The sequence below is a fragment of the Cetorhinus maximus genome, chromosome 3, assembly GCF_964194155.1.
Source record: "Cetorhinus maximus chromosome 3, sCetMax3.hap1.1, whole genome shotgun sequence".
Taxonomy (NCBI): domain Eukaryota; kingdom Metazoa; phylum Chordata; class Chondrichthyes; order Lamniformes; family Cetorhinidae; genus Cetorhinus; species Cetorhinus maximus.
Window position 1 is genome coordinate 14529866 of NC_135881.1, and position 7915 is coordinate 14537780.

The window sequence follows — 7915 nt, forward strand, 5'->3', positions numbered from 1 at the left end:
TAAGGCCAGCAGGAAGGCAAAGGGTGGTGGGGTCAGTGCCAAGGCTGCTCAGGTAAGGCCAGTGGGAAGGCAAAGGGTGGTGGGGTCAGTGCCAAGGCTGCTCAGGTAAGGCCAGCGGGAAGGCAATGGGTGGTGGGATCAGTGCCAAGGCTGCTCAGGTAAGGCCAGCGGGAAGGCAAAGGGTGGTGGGTTCAGTGCCAAGGCTGCTCAGGTATGACTAGCAGGAAGGTGAGGGGGGCAGCTGGAAGCAAAGGCTTGACTTGTTGTGGGGGAGGTGAGACAAGACAGAGGTAAGGGGAAGGACTGGAAGGCAAAGGCTTGCTGGAGGGAGGTAGAGTAGTTGACTGGACCTGGGGGTGGGGAGGGTGGAGGGGGGGAAGGATGCGCAAAGACATAGGAGGTGGGACAGTGGGGAAGTGACCAGGAAGTATAGACTGTCCTGGACAATAGTGCAACAACTTAGGGGGCTGTGCTTGGAAAGCCTGTCCTCGGCCTAGAACAGGAAGGGGCAGGGCCATTGCCTATGCCAATCGTACCCAACCTGGTGTTCAGGGTGTGGTCAGCCCCTCACACACGTTGGGCCTGAGGGCTGTTGGATTGGTGCTGTCACACAGATGGCATAGTCACAGTCAGGGGAGGCAGCGGCAGCCTGTGGGTGGGGAACAGGTAATATAGTGTGGGTGGGGGGAGGCACTCAATAGTCTGATGGAGGGATGCTCAGTATTTCACTGTACATAGAGCCTCAAGATGGGGAGGGGTCAGGTCGACATGGGGCTTCGGGGCATCAGCATCAAATGGTTCAGGGGGAAGGACAGAGATGTCAATCTGGGATTAGAGGGGGAGAAAGGAGAGCGATTGGAAGGAGGGAAACTTGCACATGATGCCCTTCCAGCACAATGGGAGGGACTTCAACAGTGATGGTGGTTGGAAGCTGGTCTCATTATAATACCTCAGCGCCAACATTTTGCAAGCTGATCCAATGATGCTGAACAAAATTAAGCAATGAAGAAATCGGCAGGGGAGAGGTCGAAGGGCTTGTGGGAGGAGTCCAGTACTGCACTTTTGGGCACCCTACTAATATGCGCTTTAGCAAATGGAGAGCGCTGCACAGCCGAGACATGTTAGGAAGACTCAAATACTAGTTGAATGATTTGGGTACTTCAGCTCATGGTGCGCGTTCTTGTGAGAATCCATTCCACCCTGGGGCCAGATTTTGATTGTGTTCTCATAACCATTTGTCCCCGTCATAGGAAAGCACAGCCCTCAGATGGATCCAGCTGTAAAGGGACAACGGCCAAACTGCATCTGTCTAATGCCCCAAAGACCTCCACACCTCGGAGCTGACAGGTCCACACTTAGCACGCCTGCCCGATTACAGTCAGCACATTAGAGCAAGATGGTGCCTAGTTTAACCCAATGGAGCCAGTCTGTTGGAGCCCTGACTGACACTGCTGGTGCCTGGCTGCACTCATCCAGATCCTACCCACTTTCTGAAAGAGCTGTCATGTCTGGGGCCTTTGGGAGCGGTGGGTGGGAGGTTGGAGGAGTGGTGAATGCCTTCCATTGATGATCAAGGCTGTGTGACAGCTGCAAGGGACGATCTGGGAATGGAATGCTTGAAATGAGAGCAGCCCAAGGGCTTCACAGTGACTCCCTAGCTTGTGACTGGAAGGTGATCGTACCAAGGTTATGTACAATCATGGTTCTGTACAATGTTTTGGCAGAGACGAGCAGGAGTGGAGAATGGATGCAGCAAGCAATGCTGCCTTTTTCATGGCAATCAGGTGACTAAGGAGGAGAAGAGGGGCTCGTCGTCATCCGGCAGGACAAAATGAAGAGCCTCGCTCCTGAGGAACATGGGCCAGAGACCCAGGAGCTGAGGCTGACTGATCCATTCCACAGAGGCATTTGACCACAACCAAGGGTTTACCGAAGATGCCTCTCATGCCTACAGATGAGCCAGAGACAGTGGCATAGATGCCTTCATTTGTCAAGACATGTGGTGGCTCACACCTGCCACATTCTTCAGGAGGATATGACTGCGCAGGGACTCGGAGGCCATCCATTGCCAATGGCTCTGAAGGTGATTGCTGCACTGAACTTCTTTGCGAGTGTTTCGTTCCAGGGCTCCACTGGGAACCTCTACGTCACACCCCAAGCATCTGCTCATAAATGCATCCGAGAGGTTACCGATGCCCTATTTAGCAAGGCTCACAATTATGCCCAGTTCACCCTGGATGAAGCTGGCGAGGCTGCCAGAGCAGTGGGGTTTGCAATGATCTCCAGCTTCCCACAGGCGCAGGGTGCCATTCACTGCACACATGTGGCCTTGAGAGCACCCTGGCAGCAGCCACCATATCCATCAACAGGAAAGGCTTCCACTCTCTCAACGTTCAACTGTCTGTAACCACCAGAAGCAGATTATCTGGGTCTGTACGAGATACCCTGGGAGTTCCCATGACTTGTACACCTTGAGTCAGTCACAGGTGCCGCAGATATTCAAGGGCCCTCAGTGTATCCAGGGTCGGCTACTCGAAGGCAAAGGCCACAGCGAGAGACGTGGAGCTAATTACTTACTGACTGGATAGTTGCCTGCATTAAAAAGCACAATTTTAGATCATGAACTCTCTCCTCCATCCCCACCCCCTTTCCGATTTTCCCCCTCCTTTTTGTTTTTTCCAATAATTTGTATAGATTTTTCTTTTCCCACCTATTTCCATTATTTTTAAATGTATTTCCATCCATTGTTTTATCTCTACCTTTTAGCCTATTTCGATCCCTTCCCCCCACCCCACCCCCACTAGGGCTATCTGTACCTTGCTGGTCCTGCTTTCTAGCCTTAATTAACACATTCCTTAGATAATATCACCACCTTCAACACCTCTTTGTCCTTTTGTCCGTGACATCTTTTGGTTATCTCCACCTATCACTGGCCCTCTATCCAGTTCTACTTGTCCCACCCCCTTAAACCAGCTTATATTTCACCCCTTTTCTATTTTTCCTTAGTTCTGATGAAGAGTCATGCAGACTCGAAACGTTAACTCTGTCTACCTCTCCACAGATGCTGCCAGACCTGCTGAGTTTTTCCAGGTATTTTTGTTTTTGTTTTAAAAAGCACTCACAGTTTCGGCAGGTGGGCGATGAGTTTTTTTTTATGGGGCCTCACTAGCTTGCTTGGAGATGCCGATCTCTCCTGTGGTGCAGGCACGGTCCCTGCACTGACCGGGCCCTCACAGGGGCTGAGTGGCCTGAGCTCCGGCATCTCCCCACCAGTCTCGGACCTCTCCCTGTTGTAGTGGGTGACCTTTCCCTGCATAGAGACAGATGGACGGACTGTGAGCGGATGTTAAGCTTGCCTGCCTTCTGTGTGTGTGCTGAGTGTGACCTGTGTAAGGGCTGAGGATGCCGCTTGTGCAGGATGTGGCAAGAGATGTGTGTGTATAAGTGTGCGAGAGAGAATCAGTGACGATGTCGATTGTAGTGTGTGAGATCCCTGTGGACTGTAACCCTGTGATGGCCTAGTGAGAGAGTGCGAGTTGAGACTGGGGAGAAGGTCGGCTTACTCTGGTGGAGCGGACGAGATCATTCGTCCTCTTCCTAAACTGGATGGCAGTCCTCCTTCTGCACCACGTTGGTGCTGACCACCCCGACGGCCTCCTCCCAAGGCTTTGTGGTGAGCTTGGTGGGCGTCAGGCTCCCTTCACGGGGAGTTATCCCCTGTGGGTCCTTGACTGCCTGGAGGGGTGCTGCCAATGCGCTGCCGCTGAACTTCAGCGCTGTGGGCTTCTTGGTTTCGAGGGGGGGGGGGGCACCCTGGCGCTCGTCACGCCAGGTCCTCGGCTGCAGACTGTGAACGAGCAGGATTTTCCCTTCGCCGGGCGGGCCTGGGAGTGGCCGCCAAACAGACCGCCGCCCACAAGCCTGGCACCGGCCGCGATTTCACGCTGGCTGGCAGGGAGCTGAAGAATTTTACAGAGAAAAATAAAGATATTTAAACCAATGGGAAACGTGCCCCCCCACCATGTGACTCAGTCACCTGAACAGGGACATATTGAAAATGATGTTTAAAATTTTTTTCTCTGTTTTAATTACTATCGGAAACCTCATCCCGCCCGTAGACGGGGTTTCCTAAAAAGCGCAAAGGCCGCCTGGCCGATTCGCTCGTCCGCCAACCGCCAGGTTGGATGGGCACCTGAAAATACAACTTCATTGCTGGCTTAATGGTCTTAGTGAGCCTCATAACTACCGGCGGGCAGGCTGCCGACTCTCGCGCGTGCCCGCCGACCGAAATACTGCTCCAGTGCGCCACGGCATCGGGACGCTTACCTGACGTCACCGGGCACTATTTTACTCCCGGTCAGGCTGGGCGCCCGCCCGCCCACCCATAGGATGTAAAATTCTGCGCACGGGTGCGGTTTAAACATGTCGGCCGGAAATAGGATCCGATGAGGTCACGGCAGGGTGGACAAACCCCAGCGCCACCCCCTCCCCTCCCCCGCCCCCACCCTCCGCTGTGAACTATGACCTGCATCACGCTCCTGCGCACATAATGAGCTGAAAAGCGGACGATCCAGCGCCGAAACCCACCACCACCGCGCCGGCTGGTGGGAATTGCGTCGTCTTTCCCACCCGCCCCACCGCACTTAATGCTCGGAACAGAAAATCCCACCCTGGGCTTTGACATGGAGGGGGAGGGTTTGCCACAATGGGCAGTGGGGACATGGAAGGGCAGGGCACATTTCCATAGAGGTTCATTCCCCTCACCCGTCGTTTCATGTTGTTTGTCCCGGGATTTCAGCGGCTTCTGCACCAAAGTTACAATGTAGGACCTGTGCAGAGGTTCGCCACCTCTGCCTTTCAGCCAACCCAGCGTCCAAATTGCGCGCGGCAGACAAATAGCAATGACCTTCCATTTTGGTGATGTTTCGGAGATGAATATGGGCCATGACGCTGGGAAAATTCCCTGCCCTTACTGAAATAAACAAACCACGGGGCCTTCAAAACCCACTGGAGAGGGTGTACTCAGTTCCAACTCTCAGGTCAACTCTCAAATCTCAGTCTGAAATCACACCTGAAAGACGGCACCAACGGCAGTGCAGCATTCCCTCAGCACAGCTCTGAACTGTCGGGTCTGGATTATGTGCTTAGGTTTTGGCGTAGGTGAGTGGCTGAAAGGTGAGAACGTTAGCACCGAGCTTAACTGGTTCTGCACCGTACAGTAATCACTGTATTGTAACATTGCTCTCCTTGTGAAGCTTTGGCACATCCCTGAATTGTGAAAACATTTCTCCCTGCGCTGCCCAGATGGATGAATGATTTAAAGTTAAATCTGAACAATGAATTCAACTGAGGGTCATGTGTTTTCAGTGGATACCTGCCCAACCTGTGTTTAATTCCGACAGTGGGCCATTTTCCTCTCTGTCCTCATGTACGTCAGCTTTTTGACCTCTGAGGAAGTAAAGGTGGATGCTCAGGAATGCCCTGTTTGTGTTTCAAAAGCTTTTCCTGGAGAATTCCCAACACAAGCAGGAAATTCCTATTTGAATGAAACTAGATAATTAAGATAAAAGATTAAAGAAATGCTTGATTCAAATAGCACATTTTAGACCATAAGACCATAAGACATAGGAGCAGAAATTAGGCCATTTGGCCCATCGAGTCTGCTTCGCCATTCAATCATGGCTGATAAGTTTCTCAACCCCATTCTCCCGCCTTCTCCCCGTAACCTTTGATCCCCTTACCAATCAAGAACCTATCTATCTCAGTCTTAAATAAACTCAATGACCTGGCCTCCACAGCCTTCTGTGGCAATGAATTCCATAGATTCACCACTCTCTGGCTAAAGAAGTTTCTCCTCATCTCTGTTCTGAAAGGTCTTCCCTTTACTCTGAGGCTGTGCCCTCGGGTCCTAGTCTCTCCTACTAATGGAAACATCTTCCCCACGTCCACTCTATCCAGGCCTTTCAGTATTCTATAAGTTTCAATCAGATCCCCCCTCATCCTTCTAAACTGCATCGAGTATAGACCCAGAGTCCTCAGACGTTCCTCATATGTTTACACGAAGTTAAGATGATTGAGAGCGTTTTACAGCCATTGAAGTATTTTTTGAAATGAGGTCACTGTCGAAATGTGGGAAACGCGGTGGGTAGTTTGCGCACAGCAAGATCCCACCAACAGCAAGGTGATAATGAGCAGATAATCTGTCTTTAGGCGCTGGTTGAGGGAAACGTATTGAACCAGGACATTTAAGTAATAGACAAATATCAGAAGGACTGTGCAAAAACGTTTTTGGTTCCATTTCTCAGGGACTCCGCAAGATAGTTGTCGGGGAAGATGATTATCTTTGGGAATTGGAGTTTTAAATTGTGGTGGGGTGGGGGGTTACCCTTTCAGATTGGGGAATTTAGGCAGTTGGAGCCAGTAACTTCCACCCACCTCAGGCACTAATTTCATTCCCTGGCAGGGGTGGGGGGGTGGGGAGCTGTCGCTTCCAACAGCAACTAGTGAGACAAGAAGTGCCTGGGACTTCCGGAAGACTTTGTGGTGTTACCTCAACTCGGGTCCACCCGCTGCCCACTTCCAGGTTAGGGATTAAGGCGATGGTTCCACCCCGCTCGCCAAACACTTTTCAAACTGCTGGACCCTAAAAGTGTTGGCAAGTTCGGCCTTGGTCAAGTCCAGCTCGTGCTGAGCAGCATCTTGATCAAAGGGAGAGGAAGGAAGATCGTGACCCACCTCCTACTTGCTGCAGAGGGAGACAGCGGGCTGAGGAGGTGCATGGTTTGCCGGCCTCTCTTTTCTTTGGGCCCTCTTCTCGGCCAGCTGAGCTTCTCGTTTCTGCTTGCCTCTTTCGATGCCCTTTGCTTGGTACTGACCTTCCAGCTTGCCAAGCGAAGAGTGGGCACCTTCTTCCTTCTTGACTGTTTGCTTGGTGCGATGGATTCCGTCCACTTGTTGAGCAGAGACTCTAAGCTCCAAGCACCGTTGACGTGGCGGGCCAGCCTGGTCGGGGGGCCGCCCCCAACTCGAGGCGGGGGGTGGGGGGCACCATGGTCTCTTCCCAATGTCGGAAACAGCCTGTAGCGCCCGTTCTCTATGCTAACCGCGACGGGCTTATCGCTTGTACCTGCTGTCTCCCAATGTTGTGTTAACACTCTGCAGTGAAACTGGACTGAGCTCTCCAGAGCCTAGGCCAGGGCAAAATGAATGGAGACCCTGGGCTATCCAAACATCTGATTCCCCCTCCTGACTTCCCCAGTTGAGTCCAAAGGAATGCAAAACACCACTTTTGGCGCTGACTAGGTTGAAGGAATTGCCAGAAAGTAGACATACTGAGACATCAGCCTGCCTTTGAGATCCACTCCAGGTTTTTTGTCAGTGTTTACTCTGGGGGGGGCGGGGGTGGGGGGGCGATAGCAGCCATGAGTGGGCACGAAAATTCACGCTGAGAGCCGGCTTGCAGGTTTACTGGCTTCATCCTGCCCCACCATGGCCACTTTCCAGGAGGCGGAATTGGACACAACAGAGCTCCCCACACACAAGCAGCAGGTCGTCGCTTAACAACGGTTGAAGGCCTATTAAGGCCGATTGTCAGAGATCAACTGGAATTTTCCAGTTGGCCTCAAGACTGCCTGAGGTGTCAGGAAACAGGCCAACTGCCTGGAGGTGGTTTCTCTGTGGCTGAACAGAGGACCAGCGCTCCAGGAAGGTCCTGAGGCCTTCCCCACCTGACTGGTCTCAGCCGTGCCCACAGGCTGCCCTTCCCCCCTCCATGATGGATGGCATAGTTGGAGAGAGGATGTCTCCATCTTGAGACAACTTCTTCCTCTCTCTCTCTCTCCCTTATCTTTAAAGGTAAGCTTTTGTTTCTTCAGGGCTAAAGGATCCCCCTATTGACCCTCCAGCTTCCAGAACC

General features: G+C 52.4%; 1 protein-coding gene across 3 annotated transcripts in view; it reads right to left on the minus strand.

Moving 5' to 3' along the window:
- higd1a (HIG1 hypoxia inducible domain family, member 1A) overlaps positions 1-7915 on the minus strand; it is a 121143-nt gene that overhangs the window by 62192 nt on the left and 51036 nt on the right. The gene's annotated exons all lie outside the window — the stretch shown is intronic.